The 19681-nt window shown below is 41.0% G+C and overlaps 1 long non-coding RNA gene across 2 annotated transcripts in view; it reads left to right on the forward strand.

Annotated features, from left to right (window-relative positions):
* The first annotated feature begins 7171 nt into the window (after window positions 1-7171).
* Window positions 7172-19681, forward strand: part of LOC124512575 (uncharacterized) — a 93224-nt gene continuing 80714 nt past the window's right edge. For both annotated transcript variants that reach the window (XR_006962154.1, XR_006962153.1), the window contains exons 1-4: window positions 7172-7460; window positions 12152-12273; window positions 12566-12727; window positions 13012-13958. This is a non-coding gene — a long non-coding RNA (uncharacterized LOC124512575). The remainder of the gene's footprint in view (window positions 7461-12151; window positions 12274-12565; window positions 12728-13011; window positions 13959-19681) is intronic.

The following is a 19681-nucleotide window of genomic DNA, read 5'->3' on the forward strand; positions in this document are numbered from 1 at the left end:
TCTAGGTCCATCCTTGTTGTCTCAACTGGCATGATCTCCTTCTTTTTTTGTAGTTGTGTAATATCACATAGTATGTGTATGTGTGTGTATACGTATATACATACATGTATGGATACACACACATATACAGACACACCGTTTTCCTTATCTATTTGTCTATTAGTGGACACTTAGTTTGCTTCTATGTCTTGGCTATGGTAAATAACAGAAGTGCATATATCTTTCCACGTTAGCATTTTTGTTTTCCCTGGGTATATTCCCAATAATGGAATTATTGGATCATATGATATTTCTATTTTTAATTTTTTTTTGAGGAAACTTGATACTGTATTCCACAGTAGCTGTACCAATTTACATTCCCACCAACAGTGCACAAGAGGTCCTTTTTCTCTATATCCCCCACCAACACTTGTTGTTTCCTGTATTTTTTATTCTAGCCATTCTAATAGGTGTGAGGCGATATCTCATTGGGGTTTTGATTTGCATTTCTCTGATACTGATGTTGAGCATCTTTTCATGTATCTATTGGCCATCTGTATATATCTACTTTGGAAAAATGTCTATTCAGGTCCTCTGCCCAATATTTAATCAGATTGCTCTGTGTGTGTGTGTGTGTGTGTGTGTGTGTGTGTGTGTGTATTGAGTTGTATAAGTTCTTTATATATTTTCTATACTAACCCCTTAGCAGAAATGTCATTTGCAAATGTCTTCTCTCATTCAGTAGGTTGTCTCTTTGTTTTGTTGAGGGTTTCCTTTACCGTGCAAAAACTTTTTATTTTGATGTGGTCCAGTAGTTTAGTTTTGCTTTCGTTTCCCTTGTCTCAGGAGACCTATCTAGAAAAATGTTGCTGTGGCTAATGTCAGGGAAATTACTACCTGTGTTTGCTTCTAGAATTTTTATGGTTTCAGATCTTTTACTATGCAAAAAATTTTATCTTGATGTGGTCCCAATAGTTTAGTTTTGCTTTTGTTTCTCTTGTCTTGGGAGACCTATCTAGAAAAATGTTGCTGTAGCTGAAGTCAGGGAAATTACTACCTGTGTTTGCTTCTAGAATTTTTATGGTTTCAGATGTTATGTTAAGGTCTTTAATCCATTTTGAGTTTATTTTTGTGTACAGTGTTAGAAAGTAGTCCGGTTTCATTTTTGTACATCCAGTTTTCACAGCACCGTTTAGTATATTCTTGCCTCTTTTGTCATAGATTAATTGACCATATGAATATGGATTTATTTCTGGGCCCTCTATTCTGTTCTGTTGATCTATGTGTCTATTTTTGTTCCATTTGTTTTGATTACTACAACTTTGTAGTATATCTTGAAATCTGGAATTTGTAGTATATCTTGAAATCTGCAATCTCCAGCTTGGCTCTTGTTTCTCAGGATTGCTTTGGTCTATTCAGGGTCTACTGTGGTTGCATACACATTGTAGTATTATTCTAGTTTTGTGAAAAACTGCTGTTGGTATTTTGATAGGGATTGCACTGAATCTGTAGATTGATTTGGGTAATATGGACATTTTGACAATATTAATTTTTCTAATTTGTGAGCATGGAATATCTTTCCATTTGTGTCATCTTCAATTTCCTTCATCAGTGTCTTATATTTTTCAGAGTACAGGTCTTTCACCTCTTTGGTTAAGTTTATTCCTAGGTATTTTATTCTTTTTGGTGCAATTATAAATGTGTTTTTTAAAATTTCTTTTTCTGCAACTTTGTTGTTAAGATATAAAAATGCTGCAAATTTCTGGGTATTAATTTTGTATCCTGCCATTCTACTGAGTTTGTTTATTACTCTAGTAGTTTTTTGGTAGAATATTTAGAATTTTCTATGTATACTATCCTGTTTTCTGCAAATAGTAACAGTTTAACTTCTTTACCAATATGGGTGCTTCTTATTTCTTTTTCTTTTCGGATTGCTGTGGCTATCACTTCTTCTATGTTGAATAAAAATGGTGAGAGTGGGCATACTTGCCTTATTCCTTACCTTAGAGGGAAAGCTGTCAGTTTTTCACCATTAAGGATGATGTTAGTTGTGGTTTTTCATATATGGCCTTCATTATTTTCAGGTATATTCCCTCTAATTCCATTTCATTGACAGTTTTTATCCTGAATGGATATTGAATCTTCTAAAATGCTTCTTCTGCATCTTTTGAGATATCATATAATGTTTATACTTTGTTTTGTGGTTGTGGTTTATCACCTGATTGATATATGAATAGGGAACCATCCTGGCATCCCAGGAGTAAATACCGCCTGATGGTGGTGAATTATCTTTTTAAGGTATTGTTGTATGCAGTTTGCTAATATTTTGTTAAGGATTTTTGCATCTGTGTTCACCAGGGATATTGGCCTGTAGTTTTCTTTTTTTGTGGTGTCTTTGTCTGGTTCTGGTATCAGGATAATGCTGGCCTCATAGAATGTATTTGGAAATTTTCCTTCCACTTCTACTTTCTGGAATAGTTTGAAGATAATAGGTTTTAATTCTTCTTTAAATGTCTGATAGATTTCACTTGTGAACCCATCTGGTCCTGGACTTTTATTTTTTGGTAGGTCTTTGATTACCATTTAAATTTTGTTACTTGCAATCATTCTGTTCAGATTTTATATTTCTTTCTGATTCAGTTTTGGAATATTGTATGCTTCTAGGAATTAATCCAAACTTCTAGGTTGTCCAGTTTGTTGGCATACACTTTTTCATAGTATTATAATCCTTTGCATTTCTGTGGTATCAGTTTTTACTTCTCTGTCATTTCAGATTTTACTTATTTGTATCCTTTCTCTTTTTTTTTTGATTAGTCTGGCTAAAGGCTTGTCAATTTTATCTTATCAAAGAACCAGCTCTTGGTTTCACTGATTTTTTTTTCTATTGTGTTTTTAGTGTCTATGTCATTTATTTCTGCTTTGATCTTCATTATTTCATTTCTTCTACTCACCTTGGGCTTTGTTCTTCTTTTCCTAGTTCTTTTAGAAGATTAGATTGAATTTTTCTGATTTCTTGAGGTAGGCCTGCATTGCTACTGTGTCCCAGAGATCTTGAATCACTGAGTTTTCATTCTCATTTGTCCCTATGTGTTTTAAAAATTTCTTCTTTGATTGTTTCCTTGACCCATTGGTTGTTTAGTATCATGTTGTTTAGTCTCTGCATGTTTGTGTTTTTTCTAGTTATTTTTTTTCTCATGATTTGTTTCTAGTTTCATACCGTCATGGTCAGAAAAGATGCATGGTATGATCTCAATCTTCTAAATTTATTGGGGTATTTTTTATGGCATCATATGTGATCTATTCTGGAAAACATTTCATGTGCACTTGAAAAGAATGTGCATTCTGTTGGTTTTGGATAGAATGTTCTGTATATATCTGTTATGTCCATCTGGTCCATTGTATCAATCAAAGACATTGTTTCCTTCTTGATTTTCTGTCTGGATGATGTATCCATTGATGTAAGAGGAGTGGTAAAGTCCCCTACTGATATTGTATTACCATCAGTTTCTCTCTTCATGTCTGTTAATATTTGCTTTAAGTGCTTTGTATTTAGGTGCTTCAGTGTTGGGTGCATAGATATTTACAATTGTTTTATCCTATTGTTGGATTTACCCCTGTATCATGATGTAATGCCTTTCTTTGATTCTTATTACAGTGTTTTAAAGTCTATTTTGTTTAATATAAGTATTGCTACCCTGGATTTTTTCTCACATACCTTTGCATGATGAATGTTTTTCTGTTCATTCACTTTCAGTCTGTATATTCATCTTTAGGTCTGAGGTGAGTCTCTTGTAGGCAACATATATATGGGTCTTGTTTTCTTATCCATTCTGCTACTCTGTCTTTTGATTGGATCATTTAGGCAATTTAAATTTAAAGTAATTATTGATAGGTATATACTTATTGGCATTAAAAATTTTTTTTCTGATTGTTTTTATAATTCTTTGTTCCTTTCTTCTTGCTGTCTTTCTCTGTGATAGATGAGTATCTAGTGTTTTGTTTGGGTTTCTTTATTCTTTGTGCATCTATCATGGGTTTTGGGTTTGTGTTTACCATGAGGTTTATAAATGGCATCCTAAGTAAATAATAGTCCATATTAATTTGATGGTCATTTAAATTCAAACACATTCAAAAAAGAAAAAAAAAAGAATGGTTATTCTAGTTCTCTTCCCTTTCTACTCCCTTCACATTTTATGTGTATGTTATCATTTTACATCCTTTTTTCATATTTTTCTTCTGTGTCATGATCATTTTTTAATGTTTTTTTAATTTATTTTTGAGAGAGAGACAGGGTGTGAGTGGGGGAGGGGCAGAGAGAGAGGGAGACACAGAAGACCTCCTTGGGTTCGTCTTACTTGGAACTCTGAGATTCTTGGGTTTGGAGGTCTATTTCCTTCCCTAGGTTAGGGAAGTTTTCAGTTATGGTTTCTTCAAATAAGTTTTCTACACCTTTCTCTCTCTCTTCTTTTTCTAGGACCCCTGTGATGTATTCACTTGATGTTGTCTAAGAGATCTCTTAATCTGCCTTCATTTTTTAACATTCCTCTTTTTTTCTCTTCTTGTTGCCACTCAGCTTGTGTGCTTTCCAATTCCCTGTCTTCCAGATCACTGATACATTCTTCTGCATCCTCTAATCTGTTGGTTCTTTCTAGTGTGTTTTTTAATTTCAGTTACTGCATTCAATTCTGATTCTTTTAAATATTTTCTATCTTTTTATTGAAGGTTTCACTGAGTTCTCCCATTCTTTTCTCTAGTGCAGTATCTTTACAGTTATTAAATTGTTTATCAGGCATATTGGTTATCTCTGTTTCATTTAGTTCTTTTTCTGAGCTTTTTTTTTCTTGTTCTTTCTGTTGAAATATATATCTCTTCCTCCCCATTTTGCTTGTCTTTCTGTGTTTGGTTCTATGGATTAGACAAAATGGCTTCTCCACCTAAAGTTGAAGGACTGGTCTTGTGGATGATGTCCCTCCTGCAGACTGTGTGCTTTGTGACTGCTGGCTGGCTGGAGCTGTGGCTGTGTGTACTAGTTACTCTTTTAAACTGTGACTTTTTACAGGGAGAATTAAAAAATAAAAGAAAAGAAAAACAGAACAAGAAAGAACAACCCCTCCCCCCCCAAAAAAAAACCCAAAATAAAAAAAAAACTTTTTAAAAGTAAAATAAAGTAAAAATGTAAACCCCCCACAAGATCACCACTTGTTTTTGTGCCCTCGCACTACAGGGTGGCTGGTGTGGGCTTGTCTGAGGTTGCAAGCTCACAGCTCACCCTGTGCTGGACCCTGCTCTGGTCTGGCCCTTTAAGGCGCAAGAGGCGAGAACAGTCCCGGGGTTCTTCGCCCCTTTTAAACTGTGGCTTCCCACCTCCGCGGTTCTCCAGCGCTGGCGCACGCGCGACTGGGGCTGGTGTAGGCTTGAGGGCCCTGTTCTTGCCGAGGTGGCAAGCTCCCTGTGAGGGTTAAAAAGTGCAGGTTAGAAGGGTTAGAAAGCCCCATGGCAGCCAGACCCGGCTCCAGTTGGGACTTTTAAGGGGGAGGGGGAGAGAGCGTTGTAGCAATTCCTTGGCCCTTTGAAACCTTGGCCTTTTCCGGTGTCCCAGTACAACCTGGGCTGGTGTGGGCCTGCAATGCCTGGGCTTGCGGAGGTTTGCAAGCTTTTTGTGAGATCTGACCCATCAGTTACGGTGTTGAGACCCCCTCCTTATTGCATCAGTTTGGGCTTTTAAAGCGACAGGGGAGAGAGTGTTCCTACAGCTCCCGAGCTCTTTTAACCCCACCACCTGCTTTTTCTGTGCCCTATTGTAGAGGTGGGCTGATGTGGGGTTATGGACCCTGGGCTTGCTACGGTTGCAAGCTCACCGAGAGGACCGGACCCACCCCTTGGGGGGTCCCCACCGTGCTCTGGTCTAGGCTTGTAAGGTAAGGGGGGACCATGAAGGGTGTACCTGGAGAGCTTTCCCATCACTCCCCTACCGCTTGGCCGAGTTCTAGCACTCTTTTCTGTGCTAGTTCCTCTTTTAAACCCCACTTTTTTCCTGTGCCCAGAAGGACCTGTTTCTGACCCCTCCCTTACTTTCCTTCCTTCCCCACTGCCCTTCGCAGTGTCAGGGGGCGGGGCTGAGGTGGGGCTTCCGGTAAGGTAAGTTACTTACCACGTCTCTGTGTCTCCTGCTGTTCTTTCCCTGGTTGTTCGGCAGCTGTGCAGTCAGTGCTCGGTTTGCTTCCGGACCAGTCATTCTGTTAATAGGTGTGATTCGGTGTGTTCCGTGGAGGGGAGTTCAGAGTCTTCCCAGCCACCATCTTGAACTGGAACCTAGAAGTAGATTCCTGCTTACTAGATTTTTTTTTTTTAATATTTATTTATTTTTGAGAGAGCCCACATGTGAGTCGGCAAGGGGAGGGGATGGAGATAGAGGGAGACAGAGGACCTGAAGAAAGGTCAGGGCAGAGCCTAGTGCGGGACTTGAACTCAGGAACTCAGAGATCATGACCTGAAGTCAGTTTCTTAAGGGCCCAGGCACCCCCCTGCACTGAGAGATTTTAAAAGGTGCAAAGCAGCAAGCCGTCCAGTGACTCATCACCAGAAAATGAAAACTGCTGGGGGTAGTTATGGACAATATGGGGCAGCTGGTCTTAATTCCATTCCTGGCATAGACCTGAGCACCCACGTTCGTTTTGTGAGTTGTTACACGGGAGAACTCCTGTGCTCTCCAAACACTTTAAGCTGGAAAAAAAAAAAAAAAATGAGATTCTTTCGTCAGATTGATTTTGTTAAATGTTTTAAAAATTTGGTAAGCTTATTTTTAACTTGACGATTTGGTTGGCTTTCGGAAAGTTAGGTATTTCTTTCAGGAAGAAGCCCTGCATTGGAATCGTTTTCTTTTTAAACAGTCCACTGTTTAACGGTGGAGCTTACAAAGGATCATAGATAATTTCTTTTTTTCCCCTCACAGAAATACATGCTCAAAAGTGAGGGTTTTAAAGGCAAATGAAGGGGCGCCTGGGTGGCGCAGTCGGTTAAGCGTCCGACTTCAGCCAGGTCACGATCTCGCGGTCCGTGAGTTCGAGCCCCGCGTCAGGCTCTGGGCTGATGGCTGAGAGCCTGGAGCCTGTTTCCGATTCTGTGTCTCCCTCTCTCTCTGCCCCTCCCCCGTTCATGCTCTGTCTCTCTCAGTCCCAAAAATAAATTGAAAAAAAAATTTAAAAAAAAAAGGCAAATGAAGGCAAATCGAGGAACCTTTTCAGTACATGTATTGCCATGTCATTGTGCCATCTTCTGGAGCAGAGGCTACAGGGAGACTGGTGCCGCTGCAACTCACATGTCCCAGCAAGCTGCTGCTTACGACTCCTTTGCTTCGCCTCCCAGAGCTGCGTGCATGCACTCAGGACCTCTCTTGTGCCCAAAGAACTCTGTTGCAGCCAAGCTGTAGGAATTGTCCAGTCATCAGAGGGAAGACGTCTCCGTTTCTACATAAATGCTATGTGAGTGATCCCCACTGTATTATGAACTGGTTAGACCTTTTAATTACTACGAGTTAGAAACCATAATGGTGCCGAAATAGAACGGAAATTGTGCCTCCGTATTGGGGCCGCAGAAACAGATGAGAGAGGAATATTTGAAAGGGAACGTTGTGAATTAGGAAAGATCAGAGATCAAAATTTAAATACAGTATTTATATTCCGGTCTGTTTTGAATATGGGATGTGGAGACACAAAGATAAGTGGTAATTTCTGTCGTCAGGATACAGTTTCTTCCTCATGGTATCGTGGAAGTGATGGGAATCTTGTGAGGAAGTAGTTGTGGCATTTTAGGATTTCTGCTAGCCAAACAGAAAGCTTGGAATGCTAACACAAGTACTCAACACTTAGAGAAGGCAGATTTCAATGAATTCAAGACAAGATGGTTATCATTCTATTACTGAAGGGGGAATTCAAAGGGATAAGTAAGCTTTCAAAATTATAGTCTGTCTTTGCAATTACACGTTATCCATGCTGAAGACCAAAAGTGAGGGCATCTAGAGCCAACATGGAAGCACTCTCTCTGAGAAACTCAGATTTAAAAAGGGCACGTGCCAAAAAGTGGAAAGACCTGTCACCAAAAATTATGTGAAAGAGAGGCAATGGCCAGTAACAGGGAACAGAAGGACCAAAGGCCAGAGTGTGCTGAGGCTTTTGAGAAAGAAAAAAAAAAAGTTAAGGGCAGGATAATGGAGGACTTACAACTTCAGAGCGAGAACAAAAAGGAAGAGGCAGGCCGTGTTGCTTGCGGCCAATGGTGTGATGTTGATGGATAACGTGAAGAAAGCAGAACTTGTTTCCTGCTGTTTTTCCTGTCTTCTCTGTCAAGGAGAGCTGTCTTTGGACTAAACAGGGTAGAATGAATGTTGTTAAGAGTTGGAAGCCCAAGATGGGTGAAGAGATTCTGTGCGAGCCATGCGTTGTTTGTAAATGAGCCCAAGGTGCTGGCTCTGAATGAATTTCAGTGCAGGGCTCTGAGAAAATGTGCCGGTGAGTTTACCCACCCACGCAGGGAGAGCTTTGAGGGTGGAGGAAGGGAGAAAAGCAGGCTGGCTGAAGACAGGTAAATTCCACCACCTGGGAACTGTGGAATCCAGACTTGGAAAGGACCTTAGATACCCAGTTCATTCCCTATCTGATACATTATTACATGTACGAGTAGGTGTTCTATGGATATTCAAGGGCTCATTTGATAGGCCCAGCTTATCTGTCTAGTATTTGATCCCTTTCCTTAGCAGCACAAAAAGCCCTTAATGTGGACATTGTTTCCCAGTTGTCAAATAATCCATTCCTTTCTCCCTTTCTTTACGTTCTCTTTCCATAAACATTTGTCGACTGTATGTTGTATTGTCTAGGAAGATAAATAGGACATAGTTCTTGCCCTATAGTTCTTTAAAAATATATGAATTTACTTATTTGTTTATCCAACAAAGATTGACTGCCCCAATGTGTGCTGAGCACTCTTCCAGGTACTGGAAATAGGATTTTAAATAAAACCACAGACCTGCCCTCATGAAGCTTATATTAGAGGACAGATAGAGGACTAGCAATAAACATAATATCTAAATTCTATAGTCTACTTGAAGGTGTATATGCCATAAGAGACGTGTCAACAGATGAGTCTGGTGACGGCTCTTTGGGGACAGCAGGTGCACAGAGGAAAGAATAGTAAATTCTTCTGAGATGCTTGAGGACCTGATCAGTGAACTGAATCTTGAAAGATGAATAGTTTTGAAAATAGCTGGTTGCTTTAGGGGAGGAGCGGAGCTGAGATTCCAGGAAGTAGGAGATATTTGATCAAAGAAGAGTGAATGGAAACAGTAGAATGTGTTAGAAGACGTCTGAGTAATCAGCATCATATCATTTGATATCGACAAATAGAGGTAGAGATTTTTTTTCTCCTTTTCCTCTTTCTCCTCCCTCTTTCATCCTCCTGCTCTCTCTTCTTCTTCTTGTAATGATTAATACTGTTGACTCCTTTTGAGTTTACCATCAGCTAAAATCCTGAATGTTTCCACTCACATTATGCCTGAGCCATATCACCCTAGTCTTTCTGTGTGGGAATACTTTGTATTCTCAATAATCTTTTATGAGTTTATGTTGTGTGTATTTTACATTTTGAAAAAGAGCTGAAGTAACTAAAGTAACTAGACCAGAGAAGAGAAAACTCCAGAAACGGATAAAAGTCGTCTCCTCACAGTTGAAGATCCATCATGGGGAAGAGAGCTCTATTTTCTCTTTTTGTGGCTGATCTTACTAGGGGTTGGACTTCAGGGATGTAGAGTTCAACTCCATGCCAAGAAAAGCCTCTGGAAGTTGATTTGAGAAAAGGCCAGCTGCATTTTTCAAAGCTGCATTTGGATCTCCAGGAATCTGTTGGAGAGATGGGGAAGTCTTGGGCAAAATACAGACTCCAGGGCCCCATCATGGACTTTGTGAGTAGGGGCAGGCATCTGTATTATAATAGGCTCCCAAAGAAATCCTATGCATACTGAGAATTTTAGGGAAAAGAGTTAATCATCTCTTCTTTGAGAGTCCTTTGCATCTTGGGAGCCTTTGTCCCTAGAAGTGGGAGTCAGAGAACATTCATTTTCTTTAAAGTGTGAGGAACCTGATGACTGTGGGTGTCATCATAGGGTGATCATAGTATTTACCACTCAAATCAGAACACTTTTGAGAAGGAAGAAAGTGCTGAAAGTAACCATGTGTTTTTTGAAATATTTATTTAATGACTGATAGTTTCATTATGTTGATGAACCCATAAAAGTTATATTCAAGAATTGTTTAAAAATAGTTTTTCCCAAAACGTGTAATAACATAACTGCGCACAGTAAACTTTAATACGACTTTATATTGAAAAGTAAACGTTAAAAAATATCAGAATCCTTATTCACCTCTTTAATCAGTTCCTTAAAACACATATATCTTGCATACCACGGTACTGTATTTGTTCTGAAGCAAGTGGGATTTTTTTTATTATATGATCTTGTTATGTTGAACCAAAAGTTACCTGAATTTTTCTTCAAAATTACATTTTATGGCTAATAAATTTGAGATGAACCTTCAATTAACCTTTCTGTAGACCATATTGTGTTGGACACTGTACTTTCTCTAGCATACTAATAGGATCGGAACACATTCTAAGTGGATGATATTCTCAATTCTAATGCAGTTTCAAGGGTATTCTTGCTTCCATTCCTTTCCTCAAAAAGTATTTTTACAAGGCAAAGCTTGTCAAATTAGTTGTCTCTATTGTGCCATGTTTATATTTTGCAAAAACTTGTTCCTCAGCTTTACCCTAGTCTGGTACAATGGAAGATAGGAAGGAACTCTATAAAAAAAATTCTCTCTGCAAACGGAGATATTCCAAAATGTAGTTCTAGAACTGCATATTTAAATCTTACACATCATTTGAGCTGCCATTATTTAATTTGTTCAGTTCTTCCCTTGCCCTTGTGGGTACAAATTTTAGCGTCTTGCTGTTTTTAAACCTCCTTACCAATAATCCCAATTTGCTGAAATTCTAGAAAACTGAAGTTTGATCATCTGCTCACTGAAAATGTTGATAACAACTTCTCCAAAACGGATTTAGAAGGATATGGCCCAAATCTAGAAGGCTTATTTATAAAGAGTTCAGCCCCATCATAGGACACTTAGATTGATTTACAAATTATTTTCTCAAAGGCTCATATTTTTCTAAAATCCTACTTATGGCAGCCAGGAAAAAGAGAAACCACGCATTGCTTGGTATTCAAAATCAGACTTTTCACAAAAAGTGTGTGGTTCAGTTATTCCAAGTACTATATACGTTATGCTATTTATAAACTCCTCAGCCATTGCTTATTTTGACAACTTGAGTACCATGTTGCACCACACTTAATTCCAAGCACATTTCTACTCCATCAGTGTTTTTCGCAAAAATGGGGTTTTACCATGGTACTGTGCTCCATCAAAATTTGTACTTATATCAGTATGCAAGGATAACTTTTATCTGTCGTTTGAACTCTCTGGGAACTGAATTTACAGCAGCAGTGACTCATTTAATGGAGTTTATCATGGCATCTCACCCTGGTAATGTCAGGTGTTTACCTTCAACAGAATGAAATCCCAAATGCTTTACTGGTACCATGAATTAAAAAAAAAAAAGAATTGGGGTGCCTGGGTCGGTTGAGCAAGTGACTTCGGCTCAGGTCATGATCTCACGGTTTGTGAGTTCGAGCCCCCGCGTCGGGCTCTGTGCTGACAGCTCAGGGCCTGGAGCCTGCTTCCGATTCTGTGTCTCCCTCTCTCTGCCCCTCTCCCACTCATGCTCTGTCTGTCTCTATGTCAGAAATAAATAAACTTTAAAAAAAAAAAGGAATCATTATGGAAAACGACTGTTTTCCAGTTTGTAGCTTCTGATTACATTTCTGTAAAAGTGACGTCATTTAATTAACTTGAAACGCTCTTCTACCGGGGAGCCAGCACATGAACAGCTGTCTTCACTTTTTCTATGTGCCCAAGAACAATAGAATGAAATTGATACAGTAAGTTGATTAATAAATAGAATACAGAGACATTAATAAATTAATAATAAATAATTACTAGAATAAAACTGTAGAGCAACGTTTAATTGATCTAGATGAAAGTCTTGCTTTCCTGCATATTTTCCACAGCTGAGCGTGTCAGGTCATTGTGTTCCGGCACAGTCTTTGGGAGCTGACACCGACACTTGAGCAGATGTGCGTCTTCTGGTTTTTGTGGGATCAGCGATAGCATGTGACTCCTCTAGTAGAGGGTAAGTGTCGATCAACCTTTTGGAATTTATAGGTTTGTCACGGACTTTCTCATGAATAGAGTATTTGGTTTTCCATCAAACAGTCCTTTTCCTCTTTTTAACCCATTAATGCCCAAACGTTCGTTGCCAGTTTTTAAAGTGCCACTGTGTAACCACACAATTTAATAGTTGTAGATTCATCCTGCATGCCGTTAATGTTAAAACCACTGTAGGAAGAGTATTTGGATTTGTTTCCATATGCTATGTGATGGGACTGCTCAGTGCCCATTACCCATGTTTCATATACACCTAGACTGAGATTCCCCTGGTTTTCCACTGCACCCAATGGTGACCTGCTGACTTCGGGTAGCTCTCAAGTTAAGACGGCAGAGGCAGCTGCACCAAATCTCCTCTCATCATTATCCCAGATGGATGAGAGCTCTTCCCAGCTGCTGGTGTTCTGTCACTTTCTTTGGTAAGTGAGCACCCCACAAGCCGTCCCGGAAGGGGAGGTGTTACATTGGGTTGCGGGTTGAATTATTCAGAAGAAGATGCCGAGAGGAAGTTTGGGGTCTATTTTGGGGATCAAGAGGGAAGGGGAAGAGCGGGATTGGGTAGAGGAAGATGTCCAGATGTCATACAGGCTTGACAAAGCCTAGGCTAAACTAGCTGGGAACTCTGGAGTAAGGGTAACCCCTCGGAGGTGTTCGCGTTCGGCCAGAGAGCTGGACTTACACACACCCGCTTCTTGGTCACCAGGTGTGTGGGCTGTCCTGGAAGGTGTGTGAACTTCGATGGGGCCACTCTCTGAAGCTGAGGCTGACCCTGAAGAGGCTGACAGAGGCTGTCTGTTCACTGTGCTGCCCACACCTGGCCAGCAAGTTCCACCTTGAAGAAGCATCTCGACATCAGATAGCCTGCCATACGTCGTGTCTAGACAAGATTGGAAAAAATGAGATCGGTTACCTCCGGGCATCCTCTGATCTCACCAGAGTAAGAACTCCGTTCACTACATAAGTGTCTCATGTGCGACCAGACGTGTAGAAAGCCGAAAGCACCAAGTGGCACCGGTCATTGCCGTGAGCTGCTTGGAAAGTCAACTCTGAGATGGAGATGAGCATCCAGGAGTTTGTTGGGGCGTGTTCTTGGGACCACCCACTCTGGGAGGGGAGCGAGGGAGGTGGCCTGGGCAGAAGGAGAAGCTGGCCTGTGAGGAGGGCCTCAACACAAGCCAACCCAAGCTCCCGTGGGGAGCCTCGAAGCCGGGCCAGGTCTTTCTACCTCTCCGTAAACAAGTCATTGAACCTGGGCACCCTGGGAAGAGGACGTGGCCATGTTGAGATGCCACTTTTCATCTGAAGCAAGTCTGAGGAGGGCTGATGGCTGGGGCTTTCTCCGGAAGCCCTCCTGGAAGCTTCAGGAATAATCCTGATGGGTCTCTGAGGCGTACCTCACAGCATCCCCACTGGAAGCGGACTGAGCCTGTCCCGGCTAACTTAGGCCACTGGTACCGTTGCCGCTGCTGCTGCCACCCCTGCTGTTACTTAAAGAATCCTGAACAAATGCTGAAAAGAGGTCACGCCTGAGACAGCAGCTATACACGCGGCTGTCCCTGAGCAAATCAGGAGGCAGCCACCTTGTCTGTAGCAGAGTTCAAGGCATGATTTCCAGGAGAAAGGACAACTTACGTTTACCAGCCTTGAAAGGTAAGGTGCCGGTTCAGAAATCTTGAATTTGCACTTGTGTTTCACTTAAATGCAAAAGGATTTAAGTCGATTATTTCATGTTTGTCTAGAGCGTGACGGTGCTTTTTTTATTTTGCAGTATTTGCTTCCATTTTCAGCAGCCCCCTTTCTGATCCTTGTGTCTGCTGCCCTGTCCTGATCACTCAGTAGAACCCGCCACTGGCCAGGGCTGTGTGGCTGCAGGTTCCAGCATGCCCAGTGCCTGCACTGTTGGCCCCCGCTCTGCCCGTGGCCTTGCTCTCCCTTAGGCTGTGAGCAGAGCATTTTTTCACAGCGGCCATACGATGTAGACGCTCATCCCCACTGATCCTTTCAAAGAGCCCAGGGACCCCAGGCCGCTCCAAGTGAGATGCTTCTGCCAAAAGAATGCAGGGAGAGTGGCTCTGGCTACCAGAGGGAGGCTGGAGCATTTCCTTTCGTGATGAGCGCAAAGCAGGGTCGAGAGGAGGTTAAAGTACCTTTTGTTAGCTCTCAGTCATTGTCATGGCTGCCACACAGTGTTGTGGAATCATGAGGGAGGAAGACAGAGCAGAAGGAGTTTGGGACTCAGATGTCAGCAGGCGTGGGTCCCAGCCCCTCTCAGCCCCTGATACTCTGGTTCTCCCTGGACGGTTAAGGTCTTATTCACCCTACACGCGTTGCCTAGGAAAGTGTCAGGTTCACGGTGGGCGCTCTTAAGCGTGTGCCTTTGTTTTCAGGGTTTTCCACCCCCGGACACAGCTCGTGTAAAGAAAGAGTAGGTGCGGGAAAAAAAGCTAAGGAGTTCTGGATTTCCATTCATGATGCACATTCTCTACCCCCACCCAAAGCACAATACCTTCCCTTGACATTGCATCTTGCAGCCCGCTGAAAAGATGTCTCCCAACCTCATACATCTGCCCGAGGGAAATGCTTATTTGGAATTGCTGGACACGCATGTGTTCCCCCTCAGAGCACACTTTATGTCCGGGAGAATAGAGTTCTGTGATTATTCAGACCGAAATACTGCTTCTTCACCGTTCTCTCTTCTTGTTATCCTACTAGATACATGCCTACTAGATACATGCCCAGCCTTTCTTTCTGTTCTACATGTATTTGTGCTGCATTTTGTGTAATTTCTTCAAATATATTTGGAGTTTACTAATTTTCTCTCGAGCTGGTTCTCATCTACTATAACATATTCATTGAGGTTTTTTTTTAAATTTTTTTTTAATGTTTATTTATTTTTGACACAGAGAGAGAGCATGAACGGGGGAGGGTCAGAGAGAGAGGGAGACACAGAATCGGAAGCAGGCTCCAGGCTCTGAGCTGTCAGCACAGAGCCCGACGTGTGGCTCGAACTCCCGGACCGCGAGATCATGACCTGAGCCGAAGTTGGACACTTAACCGACTAAGTCACCCAGGCGCCCCTTCATTGAGTTTTTAAATTGTAATGAACACTTTTCTGAAATACAACAGCTTATTAAAATAGACTTGTCCCTAATACCTTTTATTGTGGTTAAAAAACACATGCCATGAATTCTATACTCTTAGCAAATTTTTAAGTGCATAGCACTATGTTGTCAGCTGTATGCACAGTGTTGTACAGAAAATATCCAAGAACTTTTTCGTCTTGCGTGATTGAGACTCTATAGCCATTGAACAGCAGTTCCTCATTTCTCCCTCTTCCAACCACTGGCAGCCATCATTCTACTCTGCTTGCATGAGTTTGACTACTCTTGATACTTCCGGTAAATGGAATCATGTGGTATTTGTCCTTCTTTGCCAGGCTTATCTCACATTATGAGATAATTATGTCCTCAAAGTTGATCCATGCTGTAGCATATGACAGGATTTCTTTCTTTTTAAAAGCTGAATAATACTCCATTGTTTGTATATACCACATTTTCTTTATCCATTCATCTGTTTATGGACACCAAGGTTGTTTCCATTTCTGGTGAGTAATGCTTTATGAACATGGAAGTGCGTGTATCTCTTTGAGATCCTCATTTCAATTCTTTTGGATAAATATCCTGAACTGGGATTGCTAGGTCATACAGTAGTTCTATATTTAGTATTTTGCGGACCCTCCATACTGTTTTCTGTAGCAGCTGCACTATTTTATATTCCCTCTAACAGCACGTAGGGGTTCCAATTTCTCCACATCCTCACCAGGGCTTGTTATTTTTTGTTGTTTTGTTTTTTGAGAATCGCCATCTTAATAGGCGTGAGGTGCTCGCTCATTGTGGTTTTGACTTGTGCTTCCCTGATGAATCGTGATGTTGAGAATCTTTTCATATATATGTTGACCCTCTGTATGTCTTTTGTAGAAAAAAGCCTATTCAGATACTTTGCCCATTTTTATAATTGGGTTATTGTCTTTTTTGCTAGAGTTGTAGGAGTTCCTTATGTATTTTGGATATTAACCCCTTATCGTATATATGGTTTGTAAATATTTTCTTCCATTCCACGGGTTGCCTTTTTACTCTGTTGGCAGTTTCCTTTGCTTGTTTGTGTAGTTTCACTTGTCTGTTTTTCCCTTTGTTGCCTTATCTAAGAAATCATTGCGGATCCCATGTTACAAAGCTTTCCTCTATGTTTTCACCCAGGAGTTTTATAGTTTCAGGTCTTACAGTTCAGTCTAATCCATTTTGAGTTGATTTTTGTGTATGGTGTGGGGTAGGAATCCAACTTTGCTCTTTTGTATATGGATATCCAGTTTTCCCAGCACCATTGGTTGAAGAGACTCTCCTTCCCCATCATATAGTAGCGACACCCTGTCAAAGATCATTTGGCCATATATGTGTGGGTTTATTTCTGGGCTCTTCTGCCCCCTTCGTCTCTATGTCTGTCTGGATGCCAGTACCACTCTGTTTCGATTTCCATAGCTTTGTAATATGTTTTGAAGTCAGGAAGTATGAGGCCTCTAGCTCTGTTTTGTAGATTGTTCTGGAATAACTATTTTTTTTAAGGTTTAAAGATAATATGTGTTTTTGTCTTTAACTTGTCTCCTTTTTTCCTAGTTCTTGGCTCTTCCGTTTTAGTTTTAGTTCTTATTATATAATCTTTTTCATATTGTCTTGTCAACTACCCTAGAACATGTGGTGTTAAATCCAATGGTCGTGTCTGCTATTCTCTTTCCAGTAATTTCATTTCTTGTGTGTTTTGTAATTTTTTATTGCAAATTCCTTTTAAAGTGGGGTTGTTTTTCCCATGTAAGGGACATACTCCCTTGTGGCTCAATTTTGCATTTACTTTTCTTGGACTTCAGGGGGTCCCTTGTACTAGAGTAGGTTTTGTAACATTCTCTTGGTTTGCATTTATTATATTCTTTGGGAATTATAATTTCTGATACCATGTCTGGTGTGGGGTTTTAATTTCATGGAAGATTTTATTTGTTTTCTACTTAGATTCCCAGCAATTTGTAAGGTTTTTTCTTTCCCTTTCCTGAGCTGATGGGTAGGGTTTTTCTAAGCCTCTTTCTGAAGAGAAGGAAGTCCTTTCCAGAACTTTACTCTGTGCAGGATTCTTATTTTTTCAGCTTCTTGCCTCACACTGCCCCCGGGGCATTATCTCCTTTTCTCAGTGCAAGGTAAAGCCTCTGCCTGTAGCTTCCTGGTGGACTGTGGAGACCCGTGCTCCTGTGGGCTCTTCTTTCATCAGTTGTCAGAATTACCAGTCTGGTTTCGGGTTCTTTTTCCTGGGTTTCCCTCTCCTCCTTGCTCTCTCCTTTCCTGTTCTCCCCACTTCCCTTCTTCATCTGAGTTGATAATGTATTCTATACAATTGCTCAATGCTTTTACGTAGCATTGCTGTGTTTTCTTTTTTTTTTTTTTTTTCAACGTTTATTTATTTTTGGGACAGAGAGAGACAGAGCATGAACGGGGGAGGGGCAGAGAGAGAGGGAGACACAGAATCGGAAACAGGCTCCAGGCTCTGAGCCATCAGCCCAGAGCCCGACGCGGGGCTCCAACTCCCGGACCGCGAGATCGTGACCTGGCTGAAGTCGGACGCTTAACCGACTGCGCCACCCAGGCGCCCCCATTGCTGTGTTTTCAACAGCATCAGTAGTATCTGTTTGTGGTGGTAATGACGATGGAAGGATGCAAATGACTTCAGTTTATGTTGCCCAAGGATCTTGGGTGATGTTTTGAAAATGAAATAAATCTTGTCTCTCTCCAGATTAAAGTCTGCTGATGACTTGCTATTGCATTTAGATAAATAAACTCCAAACTCCTGATTTTGGCTGAAAATATCCCATAGGAATCGATTCCTATTTTTCTTTTGCAACCAGAGCTCATGGTACATTCCTGCCTCCGCCCCCAAACCCCGACTCCCCTTAATCAAAGCAGCCTTCCTTCTTGCCTTAGTGTCATTGTTCCTTCTACCTGGAATGGCTGGTCCCTAGGTCTTTGGATGGACATCTCCATCTCGACATCCAGATGGAAGAATTGCCACCTTCCTAAAAAGGTTTTCCTTGTTGCCTGTCAAAAGTAGGCTCTCACTCCCTCCTCTCATGTCCACTTATTTCATAGTCTTAATGACAGTTATCACTTTGTTAATCCGTATCAGTTTATGTTTTTTGCTTAGTTACTGTTTATTTTGGAGGCCGGCTGTCAGGGATTGCTGATGGAGGAGGAAAGAAATAATCGAGGATGAATCCTGGATCTGGGGCTTGAGCAAGTGAGCAGACTTCTGTAAGAGAAATAGTGTGAAATGGAAATCAAGAGTTCTCTTTTCATGTTTGTGATTCCTTATATTTGTGATTCCTAGTCTTCATCCCTAATGGACAAATCATGTGGGAAGTTAGATATAAAAGTCTGGAACTCAAGCAGAAGTCATAGATGAAGGTAAGCATTTGGGCATCATCAGGATATAGATAATATTTAAAGCCATATGGCTAAATGGTAGTACCCAGGGTAGGAGTGAAGTGTCCTCAGAAAAGAGAAGGTGGTCCGGTCAAAGCTTCAAGGTTATACCATTGAACCAATAAATGCAAACAAGGGAGGGTCTTTTGATAAAGAAAGTAAACAGCATGGTCAAAACTTTGTCTAATTAGCTTAACTCAGAAGTTTGATGCATGGAACCACCAATGATGGCCACTATAGATTTTCAGAGGAGGAGAAATAAACTTCATGGAGTCCCCGTCCAATGTGACTTAACCTCCTCAAACAAGTGTGCATAAGGATTTCACGAATATGTTCTTTCACCCTTTTTCATAAGGATTGGTGTGGGGGGGGGGGGAGTCTGACAGAGATGACACGTGGATATTGTCCAAAACAAAGTCGTGTTAGAAATCTCTGGGCAGCTTCATCTTCGCAGTATCCCCAAAGGCTACTGAGAATGGACCAGAAGAGCATTTTCTTCCCTCATTTTGGGGAGACTAAGTTACGCATTTGAGCAACTTATTTGTACTTTAGAGGAACAGGATGATATTGCTGAATTCCTTCAGACAATTTGGTCCAAGGTGGGAATAATGCTCTGATGCTTTGAGATGTGTGATAAGGTTGAAGAATTGTCAACCATAGTCCTGGTAATAGAATGAACAGTCTCTCTGTCTGTTCCGACTTCCTTGAGCTACAGATCACCGTCTCGCTTTTAAATCTAAGTTACTTACTGCTCTTATTGTCTTCTGGACTTATTTAGGCTATAAAAGGTTTGCCTAGAGATATGGATGGTTTATGCAGATGGTGTGGTTACCGCTGTGCCATATATCCATGCCTTTG

This window comes from Lynx rufus, unplaced genomic scaffold (assembly GCF_022079265.1).
Source record: "Lynx rufus isolate CCGP_SWC_20201006 ecotype Redwood Valley unplaced genomic scaffold, mLynRuf1.p SCAF_1, whole genome shotgun sequence".
Lineage (NCBI taxonomy): Eukaryota > Metazoa > Chordata > Mammalia > Carnivora > Felidae > Lynx > Lynx rufus.